The sequence below is a fragment of the Rhinoraja longicauda genome, chromosome 11 (genome assembly GCF_053455715.1).
Source record: "Rhinoraja longicauda isolate Sanriku21f chromosome 11, sRhiLon1.1, whole genome shotgun sequence".
Lineage (NCBI taxonomy): Eukaryota > Metazoa > Chordata > Chondrichthyes > Rajiformes > Arhynchobatidae > Rhinoraja > Rhinoraja longicauda.
This window is the reverse complement of record NC_135963.1, coordinates 59,519,495-59,538,701: the sequence shown is the minus strand read 5'-3', so window position 1 is coordinate 59,538,701 and position 19,207 is coordinate 59,519,495. Positions and strand designations below refer to the sequence as shown.

Here is a 19,207-nt window from a genome sequence, read left to right as displayed (position 1 = left end):
CGGTATGGGAATGGGAAGGGGCGTCCCTCTACTTTCAGTCCGATGAAGGGTGCCAACCCATAACGTCACCCATCCTTTTTCTCCAGAGATGCTGCCTGACCTGCTGAGTTACTCCAGCACTTTGTGTCCATCTTTGGTATAAACCAGCCTCTGCATTTGCTTTCCATACGTGAAAGTTAACTGTTACGAATCACTTAATTAGAGGAGACATTAATAAAGTCTTCGACAACTGGAGATGGAAGCCCAGTGATTCACCCTGCAAGACCAGAGCTTTGACTGGGTATTGGGGAGAGGCTGGCCCAGGTTTTGCCAGCTGGGCTGGGGACCTGCAGAGTGTCTGGTTCTGCTTTGGATGCCAGGAGAGCTGGCTGAGCACAGGGCACTCCCGATCAGCAGGGCAAGGGTGCGTCAGGTCTCATGGGCAGGCCGGGCAAGCCCTTCCCACAGAGCTGGTAGGAGCCAGCCCTGCCAAGCTCACTGGTAAAGCTGGCAGCAACCCGAAGCAATCCTCACCCACTGCCACCCGCCAGCCCAGGCTAGGCACCATCTCTGGAGCACATGGACAGGTGATGCCTCGGGTCGAGACCCAACATCTTCAACTTGCTGAAGATAGTTCATGTGATAGGAGCAGAATTAGAAACATAGAAAATAGGTGCAGGAGGAGGCCATTCGGCCCTTCGAGCCAGCACCGCCATTCAATGTGATCATGGCTGATCATTCTCAATCAGTACCCCGTTCCTGCCTTCTCCCCATACCCCCTGACTCCGCTAGCCCCTAGAGCTCTATCTAACTCTCTCTTAAATTCATCCAGTGATTCGGCCTCCACTGCCCTCTGTGGCAGAGAATTCAACAAAATCACAACTCTGGGTGAAAAAGTTCCTTCTCACCTCAGTTTTAAATGGCCTCCCTTTTATTCTTAGACTGTGGCCACAGGTTCTGGACTCCCCCAACATTGGGAACATTAGACTTCAGCCCATCAAGTCTACTCTGCCATCCAATCATGGCTGATCTATCTCTCCCTCCTCGCCCCATTCTCCTGCCTTCTCCACATAACCCCTGACAGGCGTACTAATCAAGAATCCATCTATCTCTGCCTTAAAAATATCCACTGACTTGGGCTTCACAGCCTTCTGCGGCAATGAGTTCCACAGATTCACCGCCCTCTGACGAAATAAATTCCTCCTCATCTTCTTTCTAAATGAACATCCTTTAATTCTGAGGCTATGACCTCTGGTCCTAGACTCTCCCACCAGTGGAAACATCCTCTCCACATCCACTCTATCCAGATCTTTAGCTATTCGGTAAGATTCAATGAGCCCCCCCCCCCCCCCCTCATCCTAGAAGCTCAGTGCTGTCAAATGCTCATCGTATGTTAACCCACTCATTCCTGACAACAATGGACACTAAAAGCTGGAGTAACTCAGCATGTCAGGCAGCATCTCTGGAGAGAAGGAACAGGTGATGTTTCAGGTCGGAACCCTTCATCAAACATCCGACTCACCTTCACCTTGCTTCTGTTTACATTTGTTTTCAACTGTATCTATATTTCACGATAACTATGATGTCCATGCCAACGCTTCCAGATGGCACAATAATGGCAAGGTTGCATTACCACTCCTGCTCTAGATCTCTCCTGGATAATGCATTGTGATCTTGTTCAACGTTATGCTTATTTTTATCAACAGAAATTCTACATTGAAGGAAAGCAAAGACCCTAACATGTGCTGAAGACGCAAAGTATCGTTCCCAGGCCACTTCACCAGTGGAATTCCACGCTAAAGAGTCAAGGAGTTAAATAAAAACCATGCAACTAAGATGACCGTTAATACAAGTCCACCGATCCACAATTAACTTGACCATCTCCTTCTTCAGCACTCCCTTGAGGTTGAGTATGACTTGTTTCCACTCTGGTTTTGAGGGTTCTGAATAGCTGGTGAGGCCAATGTGGGAACTGCACTGCCTTCAGTAGATTGGCAGAGGGTGATGGTGGGAACGGGCAGGTGAGTACTGTAGCTTTGTGGTGATACTCACGTTAGTTCATAAGTTCATAAGTGATAGTAGAATTACGCCATTCGGCCCATCAAGAATACTCCGCCATTCAATCCTGGCTCCCTCCTAACCCCATTCTCGTGCCTTCTCCACATAACCTCTGACACCCGTACTAATCAAGAATCTGCCCATCTCTGCGTTAATTATATCCACTGACTTGGTCTCCACAGCCCTCTGTGGCAAGGAATTGCAGGGATTCACCACCTTCTGACTAAAGAAATTCAATAGACAATAGGTGCAGGAGTAGGCCATTCGGCCCTTCGAGCCAGCACCGCCATTCAATGTGATAATTCACAATCAGTACCCCGTTCCTGCCTTCTCCCCATACCCCCTGACTCCGCTATCTTTAAGAGCTCTATCCAGCTATCTCTTGAAAGTATCCAGAGAATTGGCCTCCACAGCCTTCTGATGCAGAGAATTCAACTCTCTGATTGAAAATTTTGGATTTACAACTCTCTGATTGAAAAAGGTTTTTCCTCATCTCTGTTCTAAATGCTCTACCCCTTATTCTTAAACTGTGGTCCCTGGTTCTGGACTCCCCCAACATTGGGAACATGTTTCCTGCCTCTAATGTGTCCAATCCCTTAATAAACTTATATGTTTCAATAAGATCCCCTCTCATCCTTCTAAATTCCAGCGTATACAAGCCTAGTCGCTCCAGTCTTTCAACATATGACAGTCCTGCCATTCTGGGAATTAACCTAGTGAACCTATGCTGCATGCCCTCAATAGCAAGAATATCCTTCCTCAAACTTGGAGAACAAAACTCCATTCGGCCCTTCGAGCAAGCACCGCCATAACATGTGCTCTAATTTTAGTCACCAATCTCCCGTGCGGGACCTTATCAAAGGCTTTCTGAAAGTCTAGATACACTACACCCACTGGCTCCCCTTCATCCATTTTACTTCATCCATTTTACTTTCCACCAAAGTGGATAACCTCACATTATCCACATTAAACTGCATCTGCCATGTATCTGCCCACTCACACAACCTGTCCAAGTCACCCTGCATCCTCATAGCATCCTCCTCACAGTTCACACTGCCTCCCAGCTTTGTGTCATCCGAAAATTTGCTAATGTTACTTTTAATCCCTTCATCTGTCATTAATGTACATTGTAAATAGCTGCGGTCCCAGCACCGAGCCTTGCGGTACCCCACTAGTCACTGCCTGCCATTCTGAAAGGGACCCGTTAATCCCTACTCTTTGTTTCCTGTCTGCCAACCAATTTTCTATCCCTGTCAGCACCCTACCCCCAATACCATGTGCTCTAGTCTTGCCCACTAATCGCCTATGAGATTGCCCTCTTGCCCGCTCCTAATCTGAGGCTATGACCTTTCGTCCTAGACTCTCCCACTCAATCTTCTCCACATCCACTCAATCCAAGCTTTTCACTTTTCCGTACGTTTCAATGAGATCCCCCCCTCATTCTTCTACACTCCATCGATATAGGCCCAGTGCCAACAAACGCTCATCATTTGTTATGCAGCGTACACACAAACTCCCTGTGCTCCCATTGAACAGCTACAGACACTCAATGCCATTCCAAATGCTCCTTGTCCACTTTGAGCTGTCCATGGAGATAGTGGTCAACTGTAGGAAGTGAAGGGATACACATACGGTACCACAGCTTGCATTGACAGCGCCAATGTAGAGATGGTTGAAAACTTCAAATTCCTCGTAGTAAATATCACCAATGACTTCTCCTGGATCACCCATATTGAAGCAACAACCAAGAAAGCACACCAATGCCTCTACTTCCTTAGAAGGCTTAGAAGGTTCGGCATGTCCTCTACAACTCTCACCAACTTCTACAGATGCTCCATAAAAAGCATTTTATCAGGATGCATCACAGCTCAGTTTGGGAACAGCTCCATCGAAGACTGCAAGGAATTGCAGCAAATTGTGGACGCAGCCCAGACCATCACACAAACCAACCTCCCTTCCATTGATTCCATCTATACCTCTCGCTGCCTCAGCAAGGCCAGCAGCATAATCAAGGACGAGTCGCACCCTGGCCACTCCCTCTTCTCCCCTCTCCCATCAGGCAAAAGGTGCAGAAGTGTAAAAACGCACACCTCTAGATTCAGGGTGTTTCTTCCCAGCTGTTATCAGGCAACTGAATCATCCTACCGCAACCAGAGAGCAGTGCTGAACTACCATCTACCTCATTGGGGACCCTCGGACAATCTTTGATCGGACTTTACTGGCTTTACCTTGCTTAAAATGTTATTCCCATATCATGTGTCTTTACACTGTGAATGGCTTGATTGTGATCATGTATTGTCTTTCCGCTGACTGGTTAGCACACATCAAAAGCTTTTCACTGTACCTCGGTACACGTGACAATAAACTAACACTGAAACTGAAGCTGAAACATGGCCAGAGGTTTCTGTTTTGCATTTGTTCAAGGAGATTTTGAGTACATCCTTGATTAGATTTTGTCCCAATGTTGGGAGAGTCCAGAACCTGGGGCCACAGTTTAAGAATAAGGGGTAGGCCATTTAGAACAGAGATGAGGAAACACTTTTTCAGTCAGAGAGTTGTGAATCTGTGGAATTCTCTGCCTCAGAAGGCAGTGGAGGCCAATTCTCTAAATGCATTCAAGAGAGAGCTAGATAGAGCTCTAAGGTTAGCGGAGTCAGGGGGTATGGGGAGAAGGCAGGAACGGGGTACTGATTGAGAATGATCAGCTATGATCACATTGAATGGTGGTGCTGGCTCGAAGGGCTGAATGGCCTACTCCTATTGTCTATTGTCTATTTTCTTCTGAATGGCTTGGTAATTGCTCCCTGTGACAGGGCTCCAAAATGGGTGACTGCTTCAAAGATAGAATTATAGAGTTGATGGCAGGAACGATGTGACCTGCCCAACATATCTGATTAAGGATAACAGGTGGAGATATGGGCCTCAGACTGGACACCGGTGGTGGTTAACTTGTCCTTCCAGTGACTATGAGGATATTGCCAAGACAAGAAGATGAACAAGACTTCACGACACCTTGACACAACTCAGTGACCATCAAATAAATATTTTGGTAAGGTTGCAAGGATATGCCAGGATGAATTGATATAGAGTAATGCTGCAGAGAAACAAGCTCTTTGGCCCAATGCTCACCAAAATGCCCCATCTAATGTAACGTGACTTTCAGTAAGTGAGCAGAGATATTTTTACTGCAGAAAAGGTTAAGAGCAGATTTAATAAGCACACTTAACATCATAAAATGTTTCTGTTGAGTAGATGGGAATAGGAGCAGTCGGTCAGTGAGCAGGGACAGAGATTGATGATAATTGCCAAGAAGAAAAGACAAATGTTGGGTTGTTGTGAGCTGGAACTTATTGTCTGAAAGGGTGGGGAAGCACATTCATTAAAAGAAATGTGGGAAGGAAATATTTGTGGCATAGCAATGGAAAGGGTGGGAGGGGTAAGGAGTCTTTCTCAAAGACCCATCACAGGCCCGATGGGCACGAATGCTGGCTACAATGCTGTTATCGTATGCAATCTCCAACCACATGGAAACATGGTGGCTGTGGCAAGCGAAATGTCTGCAGAAAACTAGAAAGCATACAAAGTAAAACTCTGAAGTTGCTGTACTTAGAAGCAATTAAAATAATGCTTTTGTTTAGCAGAAATCACAGATTTAGAAATCTATATTCTGCTGTTAAATCAATTTTGCAGCTATTATTTGCAGTGAGCCAATTTTAAGGCTTTCCAACTCTTGCTCTTTCTCCCCCATGGCTATTTGGATTAAAAGACCTAAAATCACCACTGATTTAATATCACAACAATAGTTTGAAGGACACAATTTCTTCCCAATTTTTCCATCACAATATACTTATTAATCTCTTGACACTTCGCATTTGAATGTGTAGGAAGGAACTGCAGATGCTGGTTTCCACCGAAGATAGACACGGAATGCTGGAGTAACTCAGCGACACAGGCAGCATCTGTGCACAGAAGGAATGGGTGATGTTTCGTGGCGAAACCCTTCTTCAGAACTCAACCCGAAACATCACCCATTCCTTCTCTCCAGAGATGCTGCCTGTGCCGCTGAGTTACTCCAGCACTCCGTGTCTATCCTCAGCATTTGAATGTCTATAAACATGGTGGCTGTGGCAAGCGAAATGTCTGCAGAAAACTAGAAAGCATACAAAGTAAAACTCTGAAGTTGCTGTACTTAGAAGCAATTAAAATAATGCTTTTGTTTAGCAGAAATCACAGATTTAGAAATCTAAATTTGAATGGAGAACTTTCAAGCAATTAAATTTGAACCTTTGCAGACGCTACTCTCTATTACATCAATAAACGTTTGCAGTACATAAGCCTTTAAAATAAAATCTCAAAGTATTAAACCTGACTCCACTAAATTTATGGAAAGTACTTTAATATTAAAAGAGCCTACTACCTGTGATCTGTGGCACAATGCAAAGAAATCTAATGCAAAAAATTGCAAAGGCTTCATTCTGAAACTCTTTTTTACTATCACCTCTGGCAACGTTTACAAAAATCCAAATTTTATAGCGTAACTGGGAACATGAGGATACGAGAAAACGGTGTAATTACCTTAATCTTTTTATTATAATTCATGATTTCAAGAGCACTCACTTTATGCAATAATCTTTAAACCTCCCATCAAACCATGGTGGGCCATTAAGCAGGGAAAAGAAAATGTACTGAGGCATGTCATCACATATTCACAGTTACTGAGCATTTTAACAGACATGGCCAAATCTAGATGACGCTAAGTAAATACTTGTAACAAAAATTAAATGGTAATTTAAAGGCGTTTTTTTTAATCAAAGATAAAGGAATTAATGATACCTAAATTGTGAAGGTAATAATTTTGCTGATGAAGTTGTTATTTCCTCTGGTGTCCTATTCATTATGTAAAGTTAAAAATGTACCGTAGTCCGTGCGTGCCACAAATTCCTTAATGATGTCCAGCACCTGCTCATCTGGTACATTTTTAATTAACACTCTAAGGAGGTTTGTCAGAAGTAATCAAAAAAATTGTCACTTATAAAGCTGTGGCAAAAAATCAATAGTTTTTCATCAGAAAAGGTTATTTCTGGCATAAGTGAACCATTTAATTACTTCATTCAAATAAACAGAACTGCACATTTTAATGACTCGATTCTATGAATCAATACAACCCATACATTTTATTAAGCAGCAACATGTAGGAAGATATTTTACTCCTTCTAATCAAGGCAGAAGCATGTTCCTTATTTTCATTTCCTTGGCAACGGCAATAAGTTTCAAGTCCCATGCAGCCCCGTGATTTATACACAGGAATTGACTCCCATGGCAGTAGCACAGTGATGGGTGACTAGTTCTCAACAGTAACCGACTGGCACTTGACAAAGTGCCTGAAGCAAAATGAATTCACTTCTTTTTTCCTCGGTCATCAACAGGCTCTGCCCTGACCCCCGCCCCCCCCCCCCCCCTCGTCCTGATGTATGTGACAGGTCTTGTCGTTTTTGACTGGGGAACTGACTGGCAGGGCTCATTCTTGCAGTGCAGACTTTGCATTCTGCGCCTGCAAAGTGGGGCCGGGAACGCGAGGGGATTTAACGCTAACATAACATTTATGGATAGTTTGAAACAATGACACTGAACTGCAACTCCCGACAAAAAAAATAAAGAAGAGCATTAACTTTCAATTCTCCTCCAGGCATTGCTTCACAGCTCCTGGCTATTGCTTTTTGCAATTTCTCCCCAGAGAGTCAGGAGTTATTACCCCTGTCGATGGAGGAGAAAGGGATGTTATTCCCCCGTCACCCACCCAACTCTGGCATATTCCCTTCCCTGATCTATAGCCTTCCACAGAAACAGAGCCTGACATGCTGTTAGTTCTCAACGATGTCACATTCATCTCGCTGCACTGCTGCAATTATTTCAGGACCAGAGTGGAACAATGTCACAGGTGTCAGATGAAAGGAGCTTCAAAGCAAAAATGGTGCAAAAGACACAGCTACACTGAAGCAAATGCAAAAGGTGCAGAGTATCACGTTGGCCGTGATCTACATCCGTGTTAAAACTAGGAACCCTCACTGAATGAGCAGGCAGGCCTCCATGAGTTTTGCATTGTCTTGCTCTACAGTACGTAAATAAATCAGTGTTTTGCATTTGAACCGCTGAAAGCAGAGCCAATAACTCTGATTAATTGTGGTTTTAACTGGTGCTAGAAGACAATAAAGACATCTTTTCTGAGCAGCAGATGCACTTTATATTGTATCTCCACAATATGGATTTTTCACTGGAATGACAGCCTGATTAGGTTGTGTTTTTAAGTGCTCCACATGGAGAAATATGGAATAATATCGAGACAGATGTTGGTGGTTGGAGCTGGCTTTTACAATTGGAACCACCATTGTTCAACGGTGTGAATGCAAAACCCCTGTCCCACTCAGGCGATTTTTTTAGGCGACTAGGCTGTCGTCACATGGTCGTGAGTCATCTCCTCAGTTGCCCAAAGAGTCGTAGCGTCCTTCTGGTCGCCACTGGATTTTCAGAATGTTGAACATTTTTCGGCGACAGTGGGTTTGACACCAATGAGCCCTTGACGCCTCCTGACGTAGGTGCTGTCGTAGGTTGTCGGCAGGTGACGTAGGTTGTCGCCGGTGCTGACTTCGGTGAATTCCATTGACGACTACCTATGTCAACCTACGTCAACCGGCGACAGGTACCGGAGTCAAAACCGGAGGCCAAAATGACATGGATTGTCTTCAGTTGTTGCCGACAGGGTCGTAGCTTGTCGTGGGTGGACTTAGGTTGACTTCGGTTATCGTAGGTTGTCGCCTGTGTGGTCGTAGGTTGTTGTAGGTGCGGTTGTAGGTGGACGTCCTACTTGCGACGATTGGGTCGCCCGTTGTCAGTAGCTAGCCGTAGCTTGACGTCGACTAGGTGGTAGGTTGTTGTAGCTTGTCGTAGACATTGTCGTAGGGGGGTCCAGTCGCCGGTTTATCGGCAACCTGCTACAACTATGACAGTCGCCGGCAGTCGCCTAAAAAATCGCCTAAGTGGGACAGGCCCTTAAGTGTTTGACTTCTCCACAAGTGCTATCCTACAAGAAACTCCATGATTACTGAGTAATCAGTGGTACCACATCTATCACCAATCTCCAGTCAGACTGAGATCCTGGCAGGGTAGTTCAAAGCCTTCAATGGGGATTCCTCCCTTGCTGCTCAAGAGGCAAAGGGAATAGTAGGATTTTTTAAAAGTTATTTTAGTTTAATGTTGTTAATTATTTCAAAGGTTTTATGCACTTTAAAACAAATCCATTATTACTTTAAGAGGAATGTGTAGGAAGGAACTGCAGATGCTGGTTTACACCAAAGATAGGCACAACGAGCTGGAGTAACTCAGCGGGACAGGCAGCATCTTTGGAGAGAAGGAATGGATGACGTTTCGGGTCAAGACCCTTCTTCAGACCGAGAGTCAGGGAAGTGGAAGACACAGAGATAAGGAAGGCTAAGGTGTGAAAACAGGACATCAAAAGAGATGCAGCTGAAGGAAAATGTAGAATAGATCATTGTTAGCTGGGAGAAGGTGACAACAAAGCAAACAGAGATACAATGTGATCAGGGGGACAGTCCGACTGATCGGAGACCTGGGAAGGGACGGAGAGCGAGGGAAAACAAGGGTTACTTGAAGTTAGAGGTCAATATTCATACCACTGACTTGTAAGCTGCCCAAGTGAAATATGAGGTGCCGTTTGCTCCAATTTGAGCTGGGCCTCAAATCAGCTGCCTGAAATGAAATGTCCGTGTGTCAGACACTGTGAGACGATTAATGCGTGGGCCATCTGTGACTGGGGACATCCCGCTGCCTTCTTCATGAGATGTCATAGCTCCAGCCCACCTCAAGCCTGGCTTTTAGAAGCACTGGAATTTAGAAAGATGAGAGGGGATCTTATAGAAACAGGTAAAATTCTTATGGGATTGGGCAGGCTAGATGCAGGAAAAATGTTCCCGATGTCAGGGGTGTCCAGAACCAGGGGTCACAGTTCAAGAATAAGGGGTAGGCCATTTAGGACTGAGATGAGGAAAAACTTTTTCACCCAGAGAGTTGTGAATCTGTGGAATCCGCTGCCACAGAAGGCAGTGGAGGCCAATTCACTGGATGTTTTCAAGAGAGGGTTAGATATAGCTCTTGGGGCTAATGGAATCAAGGGATATGGGGAGAAACCAGGAATGGGGTACAGATTTTAGATCATCAGCCATGATCATATTGAATGGCGGTGCTGGCTCGAAGTGCCAAAAGGCCTATCCCTGCACCTATTTTCTGTTTCTACGGTTGTCATCTCAGCCCTGCCACCCCGACCCAGGGGCACTGTAGGCGGGGTACCCCCAGCACCATCTCACCCATATTCCCCACACATCCTCACCGAAAACTTACTTGTTCTTTTTTCACAGAAATACAAACATTACGCCCAACTGAACCGAATTATATACTTTAATACAGTTTTGCGGCCAGTGAGAAACAAATATTTTAATTTTTCCTGGAAAGATTTAAAATATTTAGGAGAATTTAAATATTTGTTTTTTAAGTGGCAACAACATTTTATGAGAATGTATCATTTATAATCTAGGCGCTGTGAGACACAAAATGCTGGAGTAACTCAGCGGGTCAGGCAGCATCTCTGGAGAGAAGGAATGGGTGACGTTTCGTGTGGAGACCCTTCTTCAGACCCGAAACGTCACCCATTCCTTCGCTCCAGAGGAGCTGCCTGTCCCACTGAGTTACTCCAGTATTTTGTGTCTATCTTCGGTGTAAACCAGCATCTGCCGTTCCTTCCCACACATTATAACCATTTTGCATCATTTTTATATCTTTGTGAAAAATGACCAACTACATTCTCAGGGGGAATGTGTGGGCACAGTATTAATTGATAAATGGATAATCTACAGATAATCTGAGTGTTATAGAAACCAGCTGAATCTGTGACACTGTGAGTGTATGAGACTGGTATATTCCCAGAGGGGAGAGGCTCTGTAAGGTGCTGGTCAGGCCACATTTGGAGTACTGCGAAGAAGGATGTGCTGACTCTGGAGAGGGTCCAGAGGAGGTTTACAAGAATGATCCCAAGAATGAGAGGGTTAGCATATGATGAGCGTTTGACAGCACTGGGCCTGCACTCGCTGGAGTTTAGAAGGTTGAGGGGGCACCTCATTTAAACTTGCAGAATAATGAAAGGCACAGATTGAGTGGATGTGAAAAGGGTGTTTCCACTGGTGGGAGAGTCTAGGACCAGTAGCCAGAGCCTCAGAATTAAAAGGCGCTCTTTTAAAAAGGTGAGGAGGAACTTCTTTAACCAGAGGGTTGTTAATCTGTGGAACATTGCCACAGAGGGCTGTGGAGGCCAAGTTAGTGGATATTTTTAAGGCAGAGAGAGACTAGTTCTTGATTAGAACGGGTGTCAAGGCTTCTGGGGAGAAGACAGGAAAATGGGATTCGGTGGCAGAGATCAGCCACGATTGAATGGCAGAATGGACTTGATGGGCCGAATGGCCTAATTCTACTCCTGTAACTTGTGAATCCACACTGTCTCGTGTATATCCACTGGTCACATGAGCCTGGTTTTACAACCTCCCCTGCAACAATGGCAACATATCATGAAAATCAGGTCAGCTTGGGACACTATCAGAAGCATGACACATTGAGATTGTTAAATTTAAACTCATAAACTATGTACCACTAGATTCAATAGTTCCTCTGTCTCTCTCTTCCCCTCCCCTTCCCAGTTCTCCCTCTATCTTCCTGTCTCCACCTATATCCTTCCTTTGTCCCGCCCCCCTGACATCAGTCTGGAGAAGGGTCTCGACCTGAAACGTTGCCCAGTCCTTCTCTCCTGAGATGCTGCCTGACCTGCTGAATTACTCCAGCATTTTGTGAATAAATACCACTAGATTCAACTAGTTTCCATAATACCTCTTAATGCAAAACAAATAAAGGAATAACAACTTAAAAATGCTTAAATTTGAAAAAGAAAGTATTTAAAACTATTTATTTCAAAAAAGTACACAAAATATTGGATGATGTAAACTTTTAGTCAAATTATCCCCACATTGGTGGATGCTGGAGGTATGGGATGGGGTGGATTTGGAGACGTTTAAGGTGACTACAAGCTGGAGAGGGTACAGAGAAGGTTTACGAGGATGTTGCCAGGACCAGAGGGTGTGAGCTATAGGGAGAGGTTGAGTAGGCTGGGTCTCTATTCCTTGGAGCGCAGAAGGATGAGAGGTGATCTTTTGAGGAGTACAAAATCATGAGAGGAATCGATCTGGTAGATGCAGAGTCTCTTGCCTAGAATAGGGGAATCGAGGACCATAGGACATAGGGTTAAGGTGAAGGGGGAAAGATTTAATGGAAATCTTCGGAACCTGAGGGGTAACTTTTTTACACAAAGGGTGGTGGGTGAATGGAACAAGCTGCCAGAGGAGGTAGTTGAGGCTGGAACTATCCCAACATTTCGGAAACAGTTAGACAGGTACATGGATAGGACAGATTTGGAGGGATATGGACCAAACGTGCGCAGGTGGGACCAATGTAGCTGGGACATGTTGGCCGGTGTGAGCAAGTTGGGTGGAAGTGCCTGTTTCCAAGCTGTATCACACTATGACCCTACAAGTCCCACTGACTTTTAATTCGTCCGACGATACAATTCTGGCATATTTCTCCCGTTAATCACCGGGCATCTGCAGGTTAATTCTTACGTAGAGATAAGTGCAATTATTAGAAGAAGAGGAACAAACTGGAAATAGAAACATAGAAACATAGAAAATAAGTGCAGGAGGGGGCCCTTCAATAGACAATAGACAATCGACAATAGGTGCAGAAGGAGGCCATTCGGCCCTTCGAGCCAGCATCGCCATTCAATGTGATCATGGCTGATCATTCTCAATCAGTACCCCGTTCCTGCCTTCTCCCCATACCCCATGACTCCGCTATCCTTAAGAGCTCTATCTAGCTCTCTCTTGAATGCATTCAGAGAATTGGCCTCCACTGCCTTCTGAGGCAGAGAATTCCACAGATTCACAACTCTCTGACTGAAAAAGTTTTTCCTCATCTCAGTTCTAAATGGCCTACCCCTTATTCTTAAACTGTGGCCCCTTGTTCTGGTCTCCCCCAACATTGGGAACATGTTTCCTGCCTCTAACGTGTCGAACCCCTTAATAATCTTATACGTTTCGATAAGATCTCCTCTCATCCTTCTAAATTCCAGCGTTTACAAGCCTAGTCGCTCCAGTCTTTCAACATATGATAGTCCCGCCATTCCGGGAATTAAGATTCAAGATATCTTTACTTGTCATCCAAAAAACACGTTTTTTGGACGAAATTTAGTCACCCACAGTCCAACAATAAAAGCAATAAAATAAGCAAATTACACAACCCCAACCAACACACAAAAAAAAGAAACATCCATCACAGTGAGTCTCCTCCAGTCCCCTCCTCACTGTGATGGAAGGCCAGAATGTAAACCTAGTAAACCTACGCTGCACGCCATCAATAGCAAGAATATCCTTCCTCAAATTTGGAGACCAAAACTGCACACAGTACTCCAGGTGCGGTCTCACAAGGGCCCTGTACAACTGCAGAAGGACCTCTTTACATCTTCGAGCCAGCACCGCCATTCATTGTCATCATAGCTGATCGTCCACAATCAGTAACCTGTGCCTGCCTTCTCCCCATATCCCTTGATTCCACCAGCCCCTAGAGCTCTATCTAACTCTCTTTTAAATTCATCCACTGTATTGGCCTTCACTGCCCTCTGTGGCAGAGAATTCCACAAATTCACAACTCTCTGGGTGAAAAGGTTTCTTCTCACCTCAGTTTTAAATGGCCTCCCCTTTATTCTTAGACTGTGGCCCCTGGTTTACGAACTCCCCCAACATTGGGAACATTTTTCCTAGCATCTAGCTTGTCCAGTCCTTTTATAATTTTATATGTTTCTATAAGATCCCCTCTCATCCTTCTAAATTCCAGTGAATACAAGCTCAGTCTTTCCAATCTTTCCTTATATGACATTTCCATCATCCCGGGATTAACCTCGTGAACCTACGCTGCACTGCCTCAATTACAAGGACGTCCTTCCTCAAATTAGACCAAAACTGCACACAATACTCCAGGTGCGGTCTCACCAGGGCCCTATACAACTACAGAAGGACCTCTACTCCTATTCTCAAATCCTCTCGTTATGAAGGCCAACATGCCATTAGCTTTCCCCACTGCCTGCTGTACCTGCACGCCAACTTTCAGTGACTGGTGTACAAGGACACCCAGGTCTCGTTGCACTTCCTTTTTACCTAATCTGACACCATTGAGATAATAATCTGCTTCCTTGGTTTTGCTGCCAATGTGGATAACCTCACATTTATCTACATTATACTGCATCTGCCACGCAACTGCCCACTCACTCAACCTGTCCAGCTCATCCTGCAACCTCCTAACATCCTCTTTGTAGTTCACACTGCCACCCAGCTTTGTGTCATCTGGGGTGAAATGGGGTGAATGTGGCATCTGTGAAGGCACTGTGGCCATGACACACTATTTACTGTAACTGAGCTTCAATTAATGCCAGAGTTGCAGAAACCAGCTGTCAAACAGTTGACAAAGAGGGGATGTTTAAAGCTGGTTTAGACTTAAAATTAACAGTCCCCTTAGGAAACTGAATCTGAGGTCAAGAACTTTATTTTATTTAACTTCATTGTTTGTTGCGGTACTTGTCATTCGTGGGGATTCTTCTAAATTAGACTACACCCAGGGCGTGTTCTCACGGAACTAGTGACCAGTCTCTTATATTGTTGTTTGGTTGATAATTATGCATTCTGTAAAATCATTTATTTATTTTTTGCAATTACACACAGAGTGAAGCAAATTCTGTCAAAGAATGCAGGAGAAAATTGCTATCAAGACCGGCCTTTCGAAAGACTCTGTGATTTTAAAAAGATCTTATAATGGAAAATAATTAAGGATGAAATTTCAGACCATGAATGCAAATAAAGAATACATATCAGAGGCTGCAGCCCATAGTTATACCACCATGGTTGAGGTAAATACTTTTGTCACAACTACACTCCTTTATGGGACCTGAATTATACCCAAACCTGCTGATGAAATATAAGCTACAAATACTGGGATCATTCTATCCACTTTCTCTGAAACTTGCCCAAAGAGAAAGAACTTGCCTGGTGCCGTTCCTCATCACAAGGCCTTGTCACGTTCCCTGCAACCAATAAAGTAATTTTGACCAAAAAAATACACAAAGTGCTGGAGTAACCCAGCGGGTCAGGCAGCATTTCTGGAGAACATGGATAGGTGACGTTTCACAGAGTGCTGGAGTAACTCAGCGGGTCAGGCAGCATCTCTGGAGAACATGGATAGGTGACGTTTCACAGAGTGCTGGAGTAACTCAGCGGGTCAGGCAGCATCTCTGGAGAACATGGATAGGTGACGTTTCACAGAGTGCTGGAGTAACACAGTGAGTCAGGCAGCATCTCTGGAGAACATGGATGGGTGACGTTTCACAGAATGCTGGAGTAACTCAGCGGGTCAGGCAGCATCTCTGGAGAACATGGAGAGGTGACGGGGTGGCACGGTGGTGCAGAGGTAAGGTTGCTGCCTTACAGAGCTTACAACGCCAGAGACCCGGGTTCGATCCTGACTACAGGTGCTTGTCTGTATGGAGTTTGTACATTCTCCCCGTGACCTGCGTGGGTTTGTTCCGAGAACGTTGGTTTCTGCACCATACTCCAAAGCCGTACCGGTTTGTAGATTAATTGGCTTGGTATAAATGTTAAAAAAATGTCCCTAGTGTAGGTTAGTGTTAATGTGCAGGGATCGCTGGTCGGTGCAGACTCGGTGGGCCGAAGGGCCTGTTTCCACACTGTATCTCTAAACTAAACTAAACTAAAGGAAACCAAACTAAACTAAACTAAACTACACTAGACTAAACTAAACTAAACTACACTAGACTAAACTAAACTAAACTACACTAGACTAAACTAAACTAAACTACACTAGACTAAACTAAACTAAACTACACTAGACTAAACTAAACTAAACTACACTGCAGCCTACCTGGAACCCCAGGAAGCTAACACTCCACACAGCTGCTCGATGCAGCAAAGTGAACCAACAAATGGTGGCTGGACTCCATCAGCAAGTTCACCACTTCCTGATTTGGAAATGACATCCAGCTGGACCTACCTGATCTCCCAGTTGCCAAACGGTTTAATTCCCCTTTCCATTCCCACACTGACATTTCTATCATTGTCAGAGTGAGGCCAAATGCAAATTGGAGGAACAGCACCCCATATTTCGCTTATGATCTCTTTAACTTTAAGTAACCCTTGCATCCCCTCTCTCTCTCTCCGTCCCTACCCCACCCAAGTTGTACCAGCTTCAAAGTCATCTCGTTGTTTCATTGTCTGTAACTCATTCTCACCTAACACTCGGCTAACAATGGCCTCTTTCCCTAATCAAGTCACTTTTTTGTATATCTTTAATTAATTTGTTCTATATTTCTCTACATCACCGTCTACATCTGTCGTTTCCCTTTCCCCGGACTCTCAGTCTGAAGAAGGGTCATGATCCCGAAACGTCACCGATTGCTTTTCTCCACAGGTGTTGCCTGAGCCGCTGAGTTACTCCAGCTTGATGTGTCTATCTTTGCACCAAAGGCCCAGGTGTAGCTGGTTACTTCCAAACCAGATGCTCAAAACTGCCTCCAAACTCATCTCCCAGCGGCAAATCTCCAAACACATGGACCTGATTTAGAATTCACCACCTGAACAGCTGGTGGAACCAGCTTCAGTGATAACTTTCAAAAGGAAATTGGATACCAACTGTAAAAAGAAACATCAGCAGAGCTGCAGGGTAAGACTGGGGGAGGGGGCTGATTAAGTCATTCGTTCAAAAGGCATAGTTACAATAAACCAAGTGGCACGATGCAGGGGGATTCACAGCGTTTACTGGCAGATCAGTAGCACAATCACTTTGGTTGCATTCTTTGAGCACTGCTCAATAGTCAGAGCAGATTCTTCCCAAGGTAACATGACTAAACCTCCCATGCCAACCATGAGATCGACTACTCGTGAACTGCACTTGGTGCTTCTCAATCTCCTACTTAATGAATAGGCGGTGTAAGAACAGGCACCATTATGATGATGGAAAGACATTTCATCAGGTACATGGATGGAAAAGGTTTGGAGGGATATGGGCCAAATGCAAGCACAGGGCACTCTCTGAGTTAAGGTTAGCATGGATGAGTTGGGCCAATGGGCTTGTCCCCATGCTGTATAACTCTGTGATAAACACAAAATGCTGGAGTAACTCAGCGGGACAGGCAGCTTCTCTGGAGAGAAGGAATGGGTGAGGTTTCAGATCGAGACCCTTCTTCAGACTGGGAGTCAGGGGAGATGGTGTCTCGAGATATGGGAAAGGGTAAGGTGTGAAAACAACAGATCAAAGATTATGCTAAAGGGAATGTAGAATGGTTCATTGCTAGCTGAGGGGAAGGTGACAACGACGCATGCAATCAGTCATATTTAATTAGGATATTTATTCACAAAACGCTGGAGTAACTCAGCAGGTCAGGCAGCATCTCAGGGGAGAAGGAATGGGTGACGTTTCGGGTCGAGACCCTTCTTCAGACTGATGTCAGGGGGGCAGGACAAAGGAAGGATATAGGTGGAGACAGGAAGATAGAGGGAGAACTGGGAAGGGGAAGAGAGGGACAGAGGAACTATTTAAAGTTGGAGAAGTCAATGTTCATACCGCTGGGCTGCAAACTGCCCAGGCGAAATATGAGGTGCTGTTCCTCCAATTTCCGGTGGGCCTCATTATGGCACTGGAGGAGGCCCATGACAGAAAGGTCAGACTGGGAGTGGGAGGGGGAGTTGAAGTGCTCAGCCACCGGGAGATCAGGTTGGCTATATTTAATCAGGAGGACAGTGAAACTAGTCAGAGAACTAGGATCAGGGAGGGACAGAGAGAGAGGGAAAGCAAGGGTTACTTGAAGTTAGAGAAATCAATATTGATACCGTTGATGGGTTGTAAGCTGCCCAAGCGAAATATGAGGTGCTGCTCATGTGACTTGATAACCTTTGTTACAACCTAATGCTAGCGGGTGCCCGGGATTCTCCTCGAGTGCTTCTCTCACTCGATCATTGAGCTGAGAAAGATTAAATGACTGTTGGTCACTGTTGTCCACCTCAGAATGGCTGCCTTAGGAATGACCAGAGAGAAGCATCCAAGAGCATCAACACATCGACTCTTTGAACTGCAAAGGGTTCATTTTGCAGGGAAGGTAAATTAAGGATAGGAAATGAGTTCCACATTTTATTTTTGTATATAGTGTATGTTCTCCGCACAGGATTCTGATGGGAGTTATCTCAGAACACCACAGACCCCCCTCTAGTCACCACAGACCCCCCTCCAGTCACCACAGATCCCCCTCTAGTCCTGCTCGGGCCTCATTATGCAATTTTCTATACCACTGATATAATTCAAAACACATTCACATTGTCCGGGCAGTTTGTGCTGCGCACGACAGTCTTAGAATTGGTTTCTTAAGGGAAGTGATTAAACTCACATATAAACTGATGAAATGTGTAAACTCTCAGATAATTGCCTTCCATGCCATCATGCATTTTAATAGCTCTCAACGTAATGATCTTTGATCTTCCTGAGAAATTGCATACATTGAATGTATGGGTCTGTGTGGAATGTTTTGGGGGCAGGTTCAGATGCGTCGTTTTATTGCCACAGACGGACATATCCATGGAGAAGTGGAGACATGCACTTGATGCCGATCAGACTCAAGGAGCCTGAGCTTGTAGCATCGTGACAGGGTGGAGGATTATTGGGAAAGATGCAGGTCCATAGATGGAAATGTTATGGAGGGATTATGGAGGGAACGTGATGGCCCAAATGCAGGAACGAAGAGGTGTTTGCTGGAAGAGCAGATGGTAGCACATTTTCCAGCGATCCAGAATGTGTAGAATACAGAACTCTATCCACAGCTAGCTTATCCAAAATTGCATGTCAGCATACTTTGAAATGTGCAAATGGGTGGGATCGCTGTTTTCCACCCAAACTCCAAAGATGTACAGGTTTGTACGTTGTAGGCAGGAACTGCAGACGCTGGTTTAAA

At 44.9% G+C, this 19,207-nt stretch overlaps 1 protein-coding gene across 1 annotated transcript in view; it reads right to left on the bottom strand.

The window, feature by feature from the left end:
* The window catches only part of LOC144597970 (adhesion G protein-coupled receptor D2), a 276,860-nt gene that overhangs the window by 69,929 nt on the left and 187,724 nt on the right, over positions 1–19,207 (bottom strand). The gene's annotated exons all lie outside the window — the stretch shown is intronic.